At 37.6% G+C, this 17,359-nt stretch overlaps 1 long non-coding RNA gene across 2 annotated transcripts in view; it reads left to right on the top strand.

Moving 5' to 3' along the window:
* Window positions 1–15,563, top strand: part of LOC111609829 — a 28,430-nt gene extending 12,867 nt beyond the window's left edge. For both annotated transcript variants that reach the window (XR_002753359.1, XR_002753358.1), the window contains 5 exons: window positions 5,092–5,211; window positions 10,888–11,052; window positions 11,260–11,380; window positions 12,733–12,902; window positions 15,474–15,563. This is a non-coding gene — a long non-coding RNA (uncharacterized LOC111609829). The remainder of the gene's footprint in view (window positions 1–5,091; window positions 5,212–10,887; window positions 11,053–11,259; window positions 11,381–12,732; window positions 12,903–15,473) is intronic.
* The last annotated feature ends 1,796 nt before the right edge of the window (window positions 15,564–17,359 follow it).

Below are 17,359 nucleotides of genomic sequence, written 5' to 3'. Positions count from 1 at the left end.
TAAAAGAAAAGAGACGACACAAAGGAATACGAAAGGGACGAACACATCAACAAACATTGGTTGTTTTGTACATCGAAAGGCTCCCCAACCAAAGAACTATTGCTGATCCTCTGGCGAGTGGTCGAAGTGGGGAGAGAAGATTAAAATAAATATTAAGAGTTCCTGAGAGAAACAAAGAAAAGAAAGTTCATCATGACGGTGATCACGCCTTCATTTTCTTCCAATTACAGACATTTTTGTTGGCTGTTTTTCCTTTTTTGTTGTTTGTTTGTGTCACTCAGGTGGTTTGTTTCCCTCTGATAAGGTGGAAAATTTCCTCCACATGAACTGCGAGATATGAAATGTCTGTCTACTCTTGACTTACAACTTAAACACTCCACTCCTTACTCCTTGAATTTGTGGTACCGCTATGCTAAGTATGTTGCTCAGAACAGGTAAATTGCTGTTTGCTCACACATGCCTTTAGCTGCCCACTCACCAATGGTGATTCCACAACCTTATCCAAACATCTGACTTGTTTCCAGACATGAGTGATGATTCTGATGACTTGGACTTTTTCTCCTCCAGCAGTGAGGAGGTTTCTGTGTAATGTTTCTTTTTTTTTGTCTTTAAGTAGTGATAATCATTGATATGTCCTGCTATGTCGTGTCCTGCTTTGCAAATTACAGAAATGTCTGTTCCACAAAAACAAATGCCTGTCCTTTCTGCATGTTCTAAATATGCATTTTATGTTTTAATTTAACATTTTATTTCATCTGGAAATATGTTACTTTTTTAATCTCATTATTAAGAATTGTTGTGATATTGAAATGATGTGGAAAAATTACAATAAGGTTCCACCTGCTAGTTGTATTTGCTATATGTTTATTCTAAGTTCTGTATATTTCCACCAAGTTAAAACTATTTGGGTTACATGTACAGGGTTGGACGTTGTTTTTCACAGCTGCATGGGAACCAGTCTGTTCCCAGGCTTTGGATCATTTAACCCTTTGTATAAAACTCATGTGTTTCTCTGCCTGGCAGCTTTTCATCCAGACCTGATTCATCACTGATTGTCCTACAAGCTTCTCTGTATTGTGAACAATATATGAATAAACCTGACTGAGTGATTTTAACTGAACAGTGCTTGGAAATAGTTTTTTTCCATGACAACCAGCTAAATATTTAGCTCAGTATTTAGTTCAGAGCTAAATAGTTTGTTAGCAAGCTAAATATTTAGCTCTGAACTAAAGAGTTAGCTTCAAATTAGGTATACTGCTCAAAAAAATAAAGGGAACACTTTAAGTGTTAAACACCTGTTTAAGTGTTCCCTTTATTTTTGTGAGCAGTGTATTTAGTTAGCAGGCTAAATATGTAGTCAATAAGCAACATATTTAGCTTGCTAAAGAACCTAGCTTATTTAGCTATGTACTGAATATTTAGGTTACTAAATATATAGTTTGCCAGCTAACTAAATATTTAACTACATATTTAGTTAAATATAAATAACATTTAGCTTCAAACTAAATATGTAGTTAAATATTTAGCTTGCTAACTAGATATGTTGTTAGTAAATATTTAGCTTTGAGCTTAGTTAGCATGCTAATTATTTGGCTTTAAACTAAATATTTAGTACCAAATTTTGTTTAAAATGCAGCTAATTGTTTGTTCTTCCTGCATAAAAATCAGAGCAGGGCAGGTTTGTGACTCCAGTTTTGCTTTCTGCCTTCAACATTTTCATGTTTAGATTGTAGCTGCAGATTTATGGCCTTTTATTCCAACAGAAATGCTTTTCAGTGTGTAATCTCCATCTGCTCACAGTTCCTGATCAGTTCAGGTTATTTTGGTGTTTTTAGAAGGTTTTTAAAAAAAGCAGCTGCTGTCTGACCATGACTTTAATTTGAGATGCTTGTTGTGGTAAATCAGCCGTCGTCTTGCTGTGCCACCTTCTCTCTCTCCGTCTGTTTCCCATCATGCTTTGCGCCCGTCTTGTTTCCCTCCTGGGGACGACACGACCTACTCACATGAACGCGTCTGCCGTGCGGCAGACCCGCTGAAGGTTGTTTGGGAGATTCGTTTGGGTTTCAGGAGCGTTGGGGGAGAAAAGACAGGAAGTTAAGGAGAAAGAGGGAAAGGAAACGAGTGCAGACAGTTTTGAGAAACAGTTTAATCAGATTCTAAATATGTGAATATAATTTATGTTCAAAGAATCCAGACACACTTATCTCACTTTCCGTTTTAATTTTACACAGCGGAAGGTTTGTTACATTACTGAAGAGATTTTATAGTTTACAAACTTAAAAAAAAGATTTGAAACTGAAATAAAAGTTTTGAAAAAACTGTAAACTGAAAATAAAAATTTTAAAAAACTTCTTTTCAATCTCCAGGTTTCAACAAACGTCTGGGCACCAATTTAGCTCCATAGAAGTTCATGGTGACAATGTGGAAAAGTTAAAGAAACAGGAATTTTTCTGTAAGACTTGATGTAAAACCAAAACCATCTAGCTAAAGCATGTTAGCTTGGCTTACTGCATATTTTGAACGGTTTATAATACGCATTTTGCTCCAGACTTTGTTTGCCTCCTTCACCCGATACGCAGAAAACAAATTTGTTACCACATGTTACACGGTTCCTGGAAGTAGATGACATTAGGAGAGCATCATCACATAAGCAGCCATGTTGCTGAGGGCGAGCTGCGCCCAGACTGAATGATGCTCAGTAATTGCGGCTCTGGAACTCGCCTCTCATTAATTGCTCGTCTTATATTAAAAGGAACGGAGAAGCTCCGGCCTCTGAGTGATTTAACAGAGAAAAGACCTGAAGCTGTAAAAACAGAAACATTCACTTATTAACCTGTTGCTTGTTATTTAAAGCTGCCAGCCCAACCACAACAGAAACGCCAATAAACCAACCCAATAATGAACTGAGCTCAACTTCCTTCTTCACCAGATGGAAACAAAATGGAGGCGTCAGATTTTAGCGCTTGTAGATTTCTCTTTAGTCTTTGGATAAAGACCAAGAGCCATTTCTCCTGCTAGCACGTGGCTAGCACATTAGCTTTGATTGTATTTACCCAGAATGCCCTGCGGTGTCGTCCAATTATGACATTTAGAGAATGTCGTAATATTATTGGAATAAAATGGTAATTTTATAATTTTATTCTCGTAATATTACGACTTCACAGATTATTTTGATTTCATTCTCATACAACTTTTTTTCTCACAATACTTCAAATTTATTGATGCATTATTTTGACTTGTACAACTTTATTCTCATAATATTACGACTTTCTTCATTCACTGTTTTGACTTTATTCTCCTAAGATTACAACTTTATTCTCATATTATGATTCTAAACTCAGATTTTTTACATTTTTTATTTTTGTGGCTCTAATACTCTGTCATACTATTTCAACAGAATTTTCCAATCAACACTTTCTAAAAGCACTAAGCATTTGAAATTCTTGCTGCTGAAATGTGCTATACAAATAAAATTTGATTGATTGATTGATACCCGCCAAACGATTTTGAAAAGCCATGTAAATCTTAACAGCCAGATTCTGTGGAAACCCGTCCAACCTGGCAACCCTGCAGTGAGTTTCTGCTGCTAAAAGATGCTGGATCGCTCATTCAGGACCCACAGAGGCTTTTACATCACAACCAGCGTCAGAGATGCACCGGTCTGCCAACAGCAGATCTCCTCTAAACCATCAGTTATTAAAAGAAAACCAAAAATACTTCACATCCGCTCACCAGGGACTCACTGATTCACCTAAGCTCTTTATTTCTTTGCAAAATGAGCTTCCAGTCCATCTTATGTCTAAAATAAACCTGAGTGTTTGTGTTTGGTTTGTTTGGTTGTGCTGCATGCTCTGCTTCCTGTGTTTTCCCAGCAGCAGCAGCAGCAGCAGCAACGTGTTTTCTGTCAGGCATGCAAAGGAAAAGCTGTGAGGAAGAGCCATCTGTCACTTCCTGGACGAGCCGCTATAAATACGGAAACACATGTCTGCAGAGTCGCGACAGGGAAGAGGGCACTGCGCATTGCTTAACGCAAACTCTCATTTTGGGACAAATTAAAGCAATAAATGCTTTTAAAGGGCCGGTTATGCCAGAATGTATTGATAAAACTCATTAACAAACTGTTAAAATATTAAAATGAAGTAATATCAAAAATGTTTTCAGTCCCTCTGAGATTTTTTTGTTTTTGTAATCTCTTTCAATAAAAATCGACGTGTTTGCGGTACTAATTTAGACGCATTTGTGTTCATTTATGACGGTAAATGTGACTTTTTATTATTAATGGACTACAAGTTGACAGTAAGTAAAGCTAAGGCAGCTGTTGAGTACTAGTCAGAAATACTGCCCCCTACTGTTGGGAGTTGGTATCACTTTTACTCAATATTTTGACAATTTTTGCGAAAAATTTCCAATAAACTACAACGGAGTATTAGGGCTGTATCTAATTATTTTGACTTTATTCTAGAAAAATTATGACTTTATTCTCATTATTTGAACTTTATTTTTGTATTTTTTGACTTAATTCCTTTTATATTATTACTGAATTCTTGTAATTTTATAACTTTATTCTCGTGTTATTAATTTTTTTATAATTTGTTAGTGTTGCCCTAACAAACTCACAATCATGCATTAGCGGGAAAAAATACGGGGATCTGTTGACTTTGTGTAAACTTCCACTGTGTAACCATGAGCAACAGGAGGGACTATTTTAATTTGATAAAATAATGTTTAAGCACACAGTTGTCTAGAAGGCTCTTTTCATTTTCATCTCTGGAGTCCAGAGGGCTGCATAGGAAGCTGCGGCGGGCCAGATTCGGCCCCTGTACCTGCAGTTTGACACATAAGGGGATGTAAATATTGATGCACATTTTAGTCTATATGCAAATTCAAGAAGAGTCAAATTAATTAAGTTAGGCGGCTGAGCGAGGCGATTATGAAGACGTAATCCTGAAGGTGAGTAAGCAATAATGGATTCTGCTTCCTATTAAGCATTCAGCTCCGAACACACACACACACACACACACACGGCGCCTGAATGTGGATCTGTCGCTCAGCGTTCAGGACGATTGATTTCCCAGATGTGTCTGTGTGCAGCGACCCGGGACCAGCTGTGCTGCTCAGCATCGCTCTCCATCTTCCCCGGTCCTGGCTGACCCATTTTCAGGAAACACCGAGGGAACAAACCAGATGTGAACCTGCCTGGAGAGATCAGCGGTGACATAATGACTCACACACACACACACACACACACACGAGCGACTGCAGCGCTGCTCTGGGTCGTTTACAGGTGAAACATAAATACATTGATTACAGCTGATTGGGGAAATTTTCTTCTTTCTCGGACCTGATTATACGTTCCAGATGTTTTCTATCCAGGTTATTTACAATATAATTATTAAAAAATCATTTTTAAGTGAGTTAATTGTGCGGTCTGTGATTCATTAATCAAATTTTAGTCAAAATAAGCAACATTTTCAATTCATTTCAGCTATGACAGTTATATCAGTAATATGGTGAAAAAAATGACTTTTCATCCTGACATTTTTTTTCTCTGAGGGGCTTCATCAAAATATTGCAAAATTTTTTTTGTATGTAACTGTACAAATGATACACATAGTTAAATTCATGTAATGTGAGCAGATACATTTCCACAAAATACAGACAAGCAGTGAACTGAGTGCAAATATTACTCTTGGTTTGACGTTTAAAGGAAATATTTTCATAAAAGCATCTTCTTCCTCCTGCTGAAAGCAGACATGAGGCGGCTGACTTTCCTCTGCTGGGACAGTTGCTGTTTTAGCAAACCTGTAAATAAATAATCAGCAGCATCACGCAAGCAGAACGTGTGAAGATGTTCAGCCATGATTTTAATCAAACATGAACAGTGTGAACACGAAAGGCAGCTTTTCCCATGTTGGGTGGTGAAATGATCAGAAAACCAAACAGCCAGAAACCAGCCATCAAACAGCAAAACGTTGCAATCAGTCAGAAACGTCTCCATCTTCACTCTGAACAAAACTCTCTAAGCATCTTCAATTTGATTAAACTTACACAAGTCATTAGGCAGCTATGATTGAATAATCATCGAAAGCCACGGTCACCGCTCAGGTTACCATGGAAACGACAACAGAAAACTTAGAAAGTATTCACACCTCTTAAACTTTATCACATATCCTCACCAATAACCACAACCTATGATATCAGAAAACCTAAAGCAGGGGAATGCGACCCAAATCCGATATTTTCTCCCCTAAAAATCAGATTTGAGGAACTAAATTGTCGGCCTGTCACAATAACAAACTTTTCTGGACAATAAATCGTCCCAGAACTTATTGCGATGAACAATAATGTTGTTTTGACACAATTTTCCAGTCATATAATGGCGTAACAAAGCAAGAACACATTCTCAAAGATTAATAAACTGTAAATTCTAGTGAACATTTAGCACTAGAGCTGGAAGACATTTTAAATATCCAAAATAAACAACAAATAAAATTAATTACAAAGTCTATGTAAACAAAATTGTCCTTCAAAATAAGAGTTAATTGAGACTTTTGTCATCCAGTTTTTGGTAGAAAGAGAAAAATGATAAATTATGCAAATAGAAATTATTGATCAGTTTAATTTATTATGTGATTAGCTGATTTCTTGCTTGTTGCGACAGGCCTAATAAATCATATCGAATAGTTTTCAGTCTGCAGATAGTGCAGTCTGAACGGTCATGTTGCATTTTATCTGACTTTTACATTGTTGACGTGAGAAAAGCATCATAAATGTGCTCCAGAAGAAAGAACCTTTTAGTTTTCTGTTCTGGGATGCCCCTGCCACGATTATTTCCCTCCCAACTACCAACTGGCTCCTGGTTTTAAGCCACTTATTCATTATTATTTCTTTGGAAAGCTATCCATAGCATCACACTTTGAGAAATCTACAACAATTTATCGATCGTATCATGTTTAGCTTCAGGTAAAAATGAAAACAAAATAGTTTTTGCAAAAATAGAAATACTAAAAAAGTTTGTGTCCCGTTGTTTGACATTTTTAACCCCCATCCTAAAAATTTTGGATGTTATCAGTTAATCAAATGGAGCCAATCCATTAATCCAATAATGCATTGCTATTACTTTATGATAATCAATTGTAAGTTGATTATTTGTTAGCATAGTTTGGTAACATCAGTTTTATTTAAGTGGGTTGAGGGTAAAACTGGCTATATGGGCAGCAGCGTGGTTTGTGTTTGAATTCTTTGTAGGAAAAGATCATTCTTCAGCTGGATCTTTGGTTTTTTCTCCAAACTAAAACGCTCGGATCAGGTTGCACTTTTGCAGTAAGCTGGAAAAGGAAAACAAAATGTCACTGGATGGGAGTCGACGTTTCAACAAAAGGCTCCCCACAAAGCGGGTTGTCTTCATTTGTTCCCCCAGAGGACGCCGTCATTAGCCAGGAAGTCAAAAATAACTCCAATGGCATGAAAGTCTGAGGGAAGAGGCACCTCTGGGAGGAAGGAGATGTTTTGGGCTAATTGTGTTGCCGTCTCATACGTGGCGCATCAGCATGGCCTCTGCAGACTCGGTGCCAGCTGGGGGACTAAATGGGAACACTGGAGACTTTTACCCACAGAGGTGAAAAAAGCACGAGTCAAGTTTGTTAGCTTACGTTGTCTGTGGCATTTTACATCCAAAGTGTCGTATTATCTTATGTAATTTCCAGAAAATAAACATTAAATGTTAATGAGGCCTGAGAAGTTGTTGCTCTCTGGATGATAAATCCCATTTTTAATTATGATGACACATTCAGGCGGAAAGACTCCTGCAGCTGCCAAAGCCGGAGCGTGAAAACGTTCCTGGAAGAGCCGACATGGAAGGTGAAAACAGAAAAATATGGCCGACAGCCACAACGACGCACATCTCCCAGCTGTTCGTAAAGTCACACAGTGAAATATTAACAGCAATAATTTTGGTTTATTTAGTCTGTCAAAGAGAGAAAACAACAACTGGGTGTTCAGTTTTCAAAGTCATTAATGCCGTAGTTACAAACTAAATATTAAATTAACAAGCAGAATATTTAGATTACAGTCTAAATTTATAACTCCAAAATAAATATTTAGTGCAACTAAATATTTATTTTTATGTTGGACCTAAATTGCTAACTTCAGCAACTTTAATTATAGTTACCAAGCTAAAAATCTAGTGAGCATGCTAGCCTGCTAATTAAATATTTTGCTTGTTTGCTAAATATTTAGTTAACAACATAAATATTTAGTTAGCACGCTAGCCTTCTAGCCTATTGTTAGTTTACAAACTAAATGTAGCTCCAAATTAAATATTTAGTCCAACTAAATATTTATATTCTACGTAAAATACTTTACAAGTAAAATACTTATACCAAGTATTTAGCATTATATTTAGCATTACAGCTAAATACTTAGTTAGAAAGCTAAATATGTACCCAGCAACTTTTTTATTTAGTTTGCTTACTTGCCTGTTGTTAATTTGCAAACTAAGTATTTAGCTCCACTTTAAATATTAATTTTCCAAACTAAACATTTACTTTTGAAACAAAGTGATTAATATACTTATTTATGTACTTAGCAAGCTAAAACTTTAGTTAGCAACCTAAATATTTTGTGAGTAGGCTAGTCTTCTCATTAAATATTTAATTTGGAAGCTAAATATTTAGCTTGGAATAACACCCATTTTTTTCTGACTGACCAAATAAACCAAAGTATTGCTGTTGATGTTTTACTGTTTAACTTTACAAACGGCGCCGTCACCAGAGGGAAAAGCTCGATTCACTGCAACCCGATATGACAGGTTTAGCAGTTTAACGGCCTGAAGCGAAATCTTACAATCGCTTTTGATCTTGCTTGCTGCACATCATCGCATTCATCACAAGTCCCAGACGAGACGTGATTGTGCTCTGACTTTATTTTCATGACCTAATTATCGCCACAGCTGTCATGTTTTGTCCCAGGAGATGTTCACAAAAATCACTCTCTCTTTTACCAGAAATGCTAAAAGGAAAAGAAAAAACGAGAAATTTGTGGCATGTCGAACACGATCTCAGTCTTCAGGACCCTTAAAGTCTCGTTTCAGTAACTGTGTTAGCGATAGCGAGCTAATCCTGGCTATAGGCTCCTTCCCTCCTTATATGTCTTACATCAATAATTTTATTGACCCAGAAGATTTGCATAATAGAAATTATGTAATAAAGCTAAAGAGCAGATGTCTTTCTGGGTTTGTTTGCCAGTTTCAACATTTAAGATTAAGAGTTTACATAAACAGAATGAAACACACACACACACACACGGCAGTAAGTCCAAGAGCTGAATTTCCAAATTTCATCAGATTTTGCTTCTCTTAGAGGCAGGTCGCCGTAAAACAGAAAGTCAGATCCAATACCAGGAGTAACGATGGCGCCTCAGATTGGTTCTGTCAGCGTTGTGGAAATGGAAAATTGGTTGTTTACTGACAAAACAATTCCTTTCTAACAGGAATTTGTCAAATAGATGTTGTCACCTGTTGTCCGGACAGGAAATGATGGAGTGGGCGCTCTTACTTTTCCTAAAGATCATCTATTATGAAAATACAAAAGTGTAATTTGGATGAATTAATGTTGATTTCTTCTGACCCACCTGATCTGAGGTGGTTGTGGATGTTGTTTGTGAGCATAAAGTTCCAAAATAAAACACGTTTCAGCGCATTTTTACTTTATTCTTTTACATCATCTGTAACACAAAACTCCTGCTGCGGTTGACAGATAACTTAAATTCATTTATTTCGAACATGATAGAAGTATAAAATCACACATGAAGAAGGAATGCAAAAGATAGTTTTGTCAGCAAAAGACACGTAGAACCTCTTTCTTCAAACCTTCTTCCTCCATCTTTACCAACAATAATCAGCTGACAAAATATTTAAAGGAGCAGTATTATGTACTTTGCAGGGACATAGAGCCATTTTATACCACAATCAAGTAACTAAGTTACAGTAACTGTAGTTGTTATAAAAATGCTGTATATATCACATCTCTCTTAAAGAAATTTATAGTTCTTGATTTAACACCTTGAAATTGGGCCTCTGTCTCTTTAAAGCTCCAGCTCTTTTTGAAGCTCCGCCTCCAGGAAGTCATCCCAACATGGCTCCTCTATTAACCCTTTAACATTTTTACCAGCGTTGCTCTGAGCAGCAGCTCCTATAAGGAGCTCAGCAGCTGTTTGCTAATTGCTGCTGGCTAGTCTGAAGGATCTGAGTGGGGGAGGAGCTGCACCTCAGGGGCGGGGCTAGGTCCACTCAGGTGTTTTAACAACTGAATGGTTGCCATGGAGATTAAAGGATTTCTCAAACCTGCAGGCAACACTCCAGGTTTGTTTTTGGTTAGGGAAAAACATAAAAATACGATGGAAAGATTAAAAACAGTAAATTTTACTGAATGCTGCCCTTCAAAACCAAAATAAGTAAAGACCAGACTCTGAATTGATTTGTAAATGGCTGATTCTTTCCACCAATGGAATTTTTTCTTCTGCTTTTTTTGTGTATTTGGCGGTTAAAACTTGCTTCAAAGAGCCCAAAAACAAAGAGAAGAAATCTCAGAGAAAATTAGAGGGCAAAGAGAAACTCTGCTGCTTTAGCCAGAAACAGTTTGGGAACGGTTCAATTCATTTATGATCTATTGTTTTATTTAGCATCAAAGAAAAACTGTTTTTGAAAAGAACTCATTCAGACGTTTCTGTGCCTTGTCATTGGCATAAATGAGACATAGATGTGGAAAAAGTTGAGTCTAATTCAGATGAAAGAGCCGACCGGATTTTAGCAAAGTCACTCATTACTCAGTTTCACCTCCATGCTCTTTTTTTGGCCCATTTTTCCTTTTCATTCTGCGGATATTTTAGCCTGGACGGAAAGTAGGCCGAGATCTTCCCATGAGGAGCCTCTCTACATGCAGACAGGAGGGAGATTTATTACCCAGACTGCCCCACGGGGAGCGGCGTCCTGTGCCCTGTCTAGGCAGAATCGATGAAGCTGAGGGAAGAGGAGCAGCAGGATGAAGATGAAAGGTAATGGCTGCTTCAGATCAAACAGAACTCAAGAAAGACGCAGAGAACAGGAGCCGAGTTCAGATCTTTAAAGGTGACCCAAAATGTTTCCTTGAACAGGTTAGGACAGATCTTCGGCCTATTCAAAGGCCTTTCGATCATTCTTAGATAATGAGATTTTAGTCTGCTCAGTTCTTGATCTGTTTTGTCACTTTAAATCCAAATAAGCTGCTGCTGGCCACGCCGCAACGTTTACACTCGCACATGAAAATGGCTGCCAACATCTTTGAAAAGCAGAAGTGGAGCCTCCTGCACAACCAGCAAGTATTCAGCAAAAGGTTTCTGGATGGTGAGTCAACAACAAAGCACTTTGTCTTTTCCAGCAGCCATTGTACAGCACATAAAACCAGCTGAACAAAACAAAAATGCTGGAGCTCAGACTCTTTGGTTGCTAGGTGACAGACGGAACTCTGCTGCAGTTGCTAGGCAACCTTCAAGAGGTTTTTGACACTAGACACCAAAAAACATTGAAATATATATTTTTTCTTTTTTTAAGAGTTGGGTCTTTTTTTAGAAGCAGTCGAATCCCAAATGGACGTATGAAAACGTGAAAATGCTAATTTAGCATCACACGTCGTCTTTAAAGAAGCAGAAAACTTTGATTTTGTGAAGCTTTTAGGTATTTAGCAACTTTTTTCTCACTGCAATGAAAGTTTATGGTTTGAAGGATATGTTTTCCACAAAAGTGGCACCATAAGTGTTTTACCAATGAAGTAGAAAAAGACGATGTTGGATGAGATTAAATTTTCAATTCAGTTAATTTATTTAGCATCAATTCACAACAAATGTCGCCCGAGAAACGTTGGAGAAAAAGTATTTCCTGTTTATTTTAGTTATCAAATTCAGTTTATTATTTAAATTAGTTTTAAAAGTTTCTATGTAAGGAAACCCATCGAGTCGTTGACTTCACTCCTCCTGGACCAGCAGGGGGCGATAGCAGACGAGTTGTTTTCCCTCATACCGAGCATGCATGTAGCAACAGTGGAGAGGAAAAACTCCCCTTGAACAGGAAGAAACCTCCAGCAGAACCAGAACCGGGCTCGGTGTGAGCCACTGCCTTGAGGTTTGAGACGACAGAGCAGAAACTAAAAATAAACATTAGAATGGATGGAGGATGAATGCTGTGAGTGAATCTTCATCAGTACAGACAGAGCGTCTGCAGAGCATGAAGTGAGATAAAATAATTTTATTATTCTGCAAAAACACAAAATCTTACTAAGTCTTACTAAAAATAAGACAAAACTACTTTTTCAGTAAGTTACAGGAACTTTTTAAAGCCAATAATTCCTTAATATTGATTTTAAAATGTACCTTTCATTAGCAGATTTTAAATAAGACATTTTCCCATGTTATAAGTGAAATTATCTACCAGTGGAACTAATATTTTTTCCCAAATATTAACAAATTATTGATTCAAAACAAGTTCAGATTTCTTGCTGAAATGTTACTTGTAAGTTAGTTTTGTCTACATTGTTTCCCTGAGTTGGACAGAGATTTCTGTAATGTCCAATAAAATCAGCTTCATTCAGCTGCAGGTTTCATTTTATGCAAAACGGTGAGATAAATATCTCTTCCTGCATGATTGTTGGTCAACTGGACCGCAGCTTCAGCTTCATGCTGTTTTCTGGTTTTTATTTGCAGCCGCAGCTGGGGGCATTTTCTTCTTCCCATGCAGAAGATTCTCCGCTCTTCACCCAAGATGATGCATTTCATGCTGCACTAACGGCGTCAAATGGTCTGGACTTCCTGCCTCTTAATGTGCACAGCTGTGAAATTGTTCTCAGCAAACTGAGATTTCCTGCATTTTATCTGTAAGCAGAAAAAGTACAAACAGGACTGATGTAACTTATGTGTACATCTACATTATGTTGGATGGATGAATTTTTTATCTATATTTTTGAATCAGCAGACAGACAACAGAATGAAATATCTCAAACAAATGTATTTTTACCTTATTAACCATTCCTAAAAGAATTAATCTTAAATCTGCTGACTTTTTCTGAGCAATAAAGAAACCAACAATCAGTGAAATATTACAAAATAAAATGCATAAATGTTTAATACAATATTCAGATTTATGCTAAATATCAAGTTTGTAGATCAAACTTTTGGTGCTAAACATTTAGTTTACTCACTAAATATTTAGGTTCAAACTAAATAGCTAATATCTTGTTTGGAACCAAAGATTAAGTTGGATAAATATTTAGCATGGTGGCTTAATATTTAGCTTCAAACTAGCTATTTCTTTTCAAAATAAATATTTAGCTTGGGTACTAAATATTTAGCTTATTAACTAATATCTAGTTTGGAACTAAATATTTAACTTGGAAACGAAATATTTAGGATGGTGCTAAAAATTAAGTTTATAGACCAAATATTTAGCTTCAAACCAAATATTTAGCTAGCTAACTAAATACTTTGCATATGTATATATAGTTTGTAAAGTAGATATTTATTTTAAAATTGACATTTACATTTTAAAAACACTTTTTTCCTCAGTTTTTGACTGTTTACAATCGGCCGCCATACAACGGAAGCCTGTAAGTTTGGAAACCAGTCGGGTTTTTCCGTCAATTCAGTTCCGGTATCTGTTCTGTGGAGCAGCAGAGTCGGTTCGGTCCGTCACTGTCTGGAAAACGTTTCTTCCTGCGCCGCTGACGGCCGCCATGTTTGTCCACATCCACCATATATGTAGGTCAGATACGCCACAGTCGCTGGTTGCCATGGGAACTGAGCAACACAGGCTTCTTCTGGCCGAGTTCCCGCCCTCTCTCTCTCTCACCTCATGGCAGTTAACTCTTTCTGGTCAGGATGTAAATATAAACACGGAAACATGTGCGGGTTTTACGGCGGTAGCACCACTTAGGTCAATAATCCAACGCGCATCTGGTCCGCTAACCCAGATGTGCTGGAAGGAACTAAATCCTAATCCCAGAATGTCAGATCTGCCTATGAATGCTGGAATGAAGGACCTTTCCCCGATTCTTATGGTCATAAACAAACGTGGTGATGAGATGCGGGCAGCAGGAGATGCGCATTGAATCCTGATGAGAATACCCGGCTGATTTTGAGGAGCAGAAAGCTTCCTGTTTCTGAAAGAGCAACAAAGGAAGAGAAACAGAATCCAGATAATACAGATGTATAATGGTCCAACATTATACATCAACGTCAAACATTAAGAGGTGATAGAGTACCCAGAGAGTGTACGTGTTTTTATTCAAGAGTGTCCAAGAAATTACTCAGGTAAAAATAACCAAGTAAATGTAGCTAGTTACCACCCACCTCTGCATATCTTAGAGGTTTAGGACCACTGGGGGAAAACTTTGAAATTCTGACTTTTTTTCTCAAAATTCTGACTTTAATCAGAAAGAAAGAAAAGAAAATTTAAAGAAAGATAAGCAACTCTGAGGAAAGTTAGAATTCAGAGTTTAAAAAGTAATTTCTCTGAAGGGAAAAAAGTTAAATAAAATTTCTGAGAAAAATTAAGAATTCTGAGGATAAATCAGATTTATGGGAAAAAATCTATTCTGAACTAAAAGGAATTCAAAGAAATGTTAAATTCTGGAAAAGGTCAAAATTATGAGGAAGAGGGATTATTCTGAGAAAAGGGTCAAATTTTGACAGTAACGTCAAAATTATGAAAAGACAGAATAACGAGAAAAAAGTTATTATTCTGAGGGAAAAAGTAGATTCTGAAAAAGTCAGAATTCTCAGAGAAAAAAATAGTCAGAATTTTAAGAAAAAGTCTTTATTCTGAGAAAATTGAAATTTCTGAGAAAAGTAAGAATTCTGAGATTAAACTCATATTTTTTTCCCCATGGCCCTAATCCCGTCCCGTAGCGACCTCTTCCCTTTGTCCTCATACGTGTGCAGTTAAATAATTCCTCACATTGGTGAAATATGCCACCACGGCGAATCGCTCCGTGGCGAATCGCTGCCCTTTCTGTTCGTGTCACTAATCGTCTTGAAGCCTGTGAGAAGCGCGGCGTACCAGCGCGTTCCGATGATGCGGCGCCGCCTGCATCCTTCCCACCGGCCCGTTCCTTCCTGCCGGGGATGTGAACACAGGCCTCCTTTGTCCTCAGTGTCCCAGTTTTTACGTCTGCCCAGGCTAATGAGGTGAACAATTAGCTAGAGGCCCAACAGGGAACCCTTTAGGGTCAGAAACATGCTAAGCTATTTACTGTGACACAGCTGCAGATTACATGCTCTGGATTATCACGCAGCCTGAGATGGTCACCTATGTGAGGACTTTTCATGGTTTGTTTGATTTGATCTTAGTTTTGTTTGGTTCATTTTTCTTCTGTCACAACTTTTTATTTTTAGCGTTTGTTTTATTTCTTGTATTCTCAGTGTATTTCTCTTGTTTTCCCACCTGATAGTTCGGTGGACTCGGTTCTATTGGGACCAAAGTTGCAGCATCTGCTCCACCTCCAGCTGCTGTGGTTCTCTTTCTCTCTGCTCTGAGTTACACCAACCCGTTCCCCTCCTCGCCTGTGGGGGCGCTGCACCAAGAACCACTGAAGAAAACGACATGAAAACCTCTGACGACACTGAGAGCAACTTCCTTCTTCACCAAATAAATGAAGTGGCGTCAGATTTTAGCAGTTGGAAGATTTCTCTTTAGCCTTTGGCTAAACACCACAAGCTAACACATTTGTTTTGGTTGTATTTACCCAGAATGCACTGCAGTATTGTCTGCTTCCTTGCTTTTGGAGCGGTCTCCGGTCCGCTTGGCATTCACATCTGCATTTGAACTGAACCAGAGTTCACTTCCACTCTGGTGTGTACTAACTTTGGACTCAAACCTGGACCAGAAGGATCGGTTCGGTTCGTTTGGGGAGGTGTGAATGCTAATCAAACTTTGCTGCAGATCAAAAAACAAACTCCGGTCCACAAACCCCCGTCTTGGTTCGGTTGAAGTGAACTCTGGTGCGGTTCAAATGCATATGTGAACAGGAACCGGACCAGAGATCGATTCAGGTGTTTGTGCGGCTATCTGCTAGGAAGTGCTAACCCAGAACGAAGAGCACTAGCGGCGAAACTGTTTACACAAACAAAACATTTTCTCAAATTCAAAATGGTGTCTTAAAAAACTTTGAACATCCATTCATTAGCATCCAGTTGTTTTTGATTTCTTGTTAGCGCCTGCTAACGTCGCTAACAGTGTTAACTAGCTACCTTTGTAAACAGTTAAATCACAAGGCCTCATGTTAGCTTGTTTCAACAGATATCTCATCTTTAACGGTTCATTAAGCTTCAAATCCAGACATTTTTGTTGCCACAACATTAGCCTACATGATCTTGACTTCTTGTGTTTTGCTTAAATTCTCCAGTTTGCTGTAACATATCGACCCAGCATGCATTGCACAGGTGGAAAATGTAATAAAGATATACAATTTTTGAAATTGTTATGAGTTTTTATTTATCACAACCAACAACTTTTAGGTTAATATGAAAATTACAATACATTTAGGCAAACATAATCCCTTAAAAAACTTTTAATCGCACAGTTTAACACAATAACTCAGGAGACGAATGGGCAATTTCAGTTTTTAGATGTGCAACGCCGGCGTCTCGAAGCTGTGACATCACAGCAATCTGAGTCGAAGGAGCTAATAAATATGCATGCCACAAGTTTTTATTTGCACAGTCTGTACTCTGCTGTCCTTATCTTGACTCCAGATTGTCATGACACCACTTGTTTTCTTGTTCTCGCTAATTTCCCTCCATTCACTTCCCTAATTAACCCTCCCAGTAATTATATACTCTTTGATTCCTTCCTTGTTATGCAGCTGATGTCCTGGTAATTCAGTCTGGTTTCCAGTTCGTTTAGTGTCTTTGTCTCCAAGGTTTCCCACACTGAGTGTTTTTTCTTCTTCTGTCGTCTGCACGCTTTCTGCCTCTTAAAGAGCTTCAGTCCTTCTTTGCATTTCAGACATAAAACTAGTGGCGGTCCTGAACACTAAAAAGTATTTAAATGGCCTTTTGCCACATAAACTAAACATTTTCAGAAAGATGTTTGAAAGGAACTGAATAAATTTCACATTCTGAGGAAAATTACACTCTAAACCAGGAATGTACAAAGTTTTTGGCAAGAAAACTAAAATCAAGCAAATAATGTAATCCGATTTATTTTGTTTTAATGTAGGAAAGAGATGTTGCAACGTTTGCTATATTAAAATAAAAACATCTAGTTTTAAATCCTTTAAGGCTTGTTTGAACAAATTTCTTCTCAGTTATAAGAACAGGATTTAGTTCTTTCAAA

Source organism: Xiphophorus maculatus, chromosome 10, assembly GCF_002775205.1.
Source record: "Xiphophorus maculatus strain JP 163 A chromosome 10, X_maculatus-5.0-male, whole genome shotgun sequence".
Taxonomy (NCBI): Eukaryota; Metazoa; Chordata; class Actinopteri; order Cyprinodontiformes; family Poeciliidae; genus Xiphophorus; species Xiphophorus maculatus.
The sequence above is the reverse complement of the archived record's forward strand: the minus strand, read 5'-3'. Positions and strand labels throughout refer to the sequence as shown.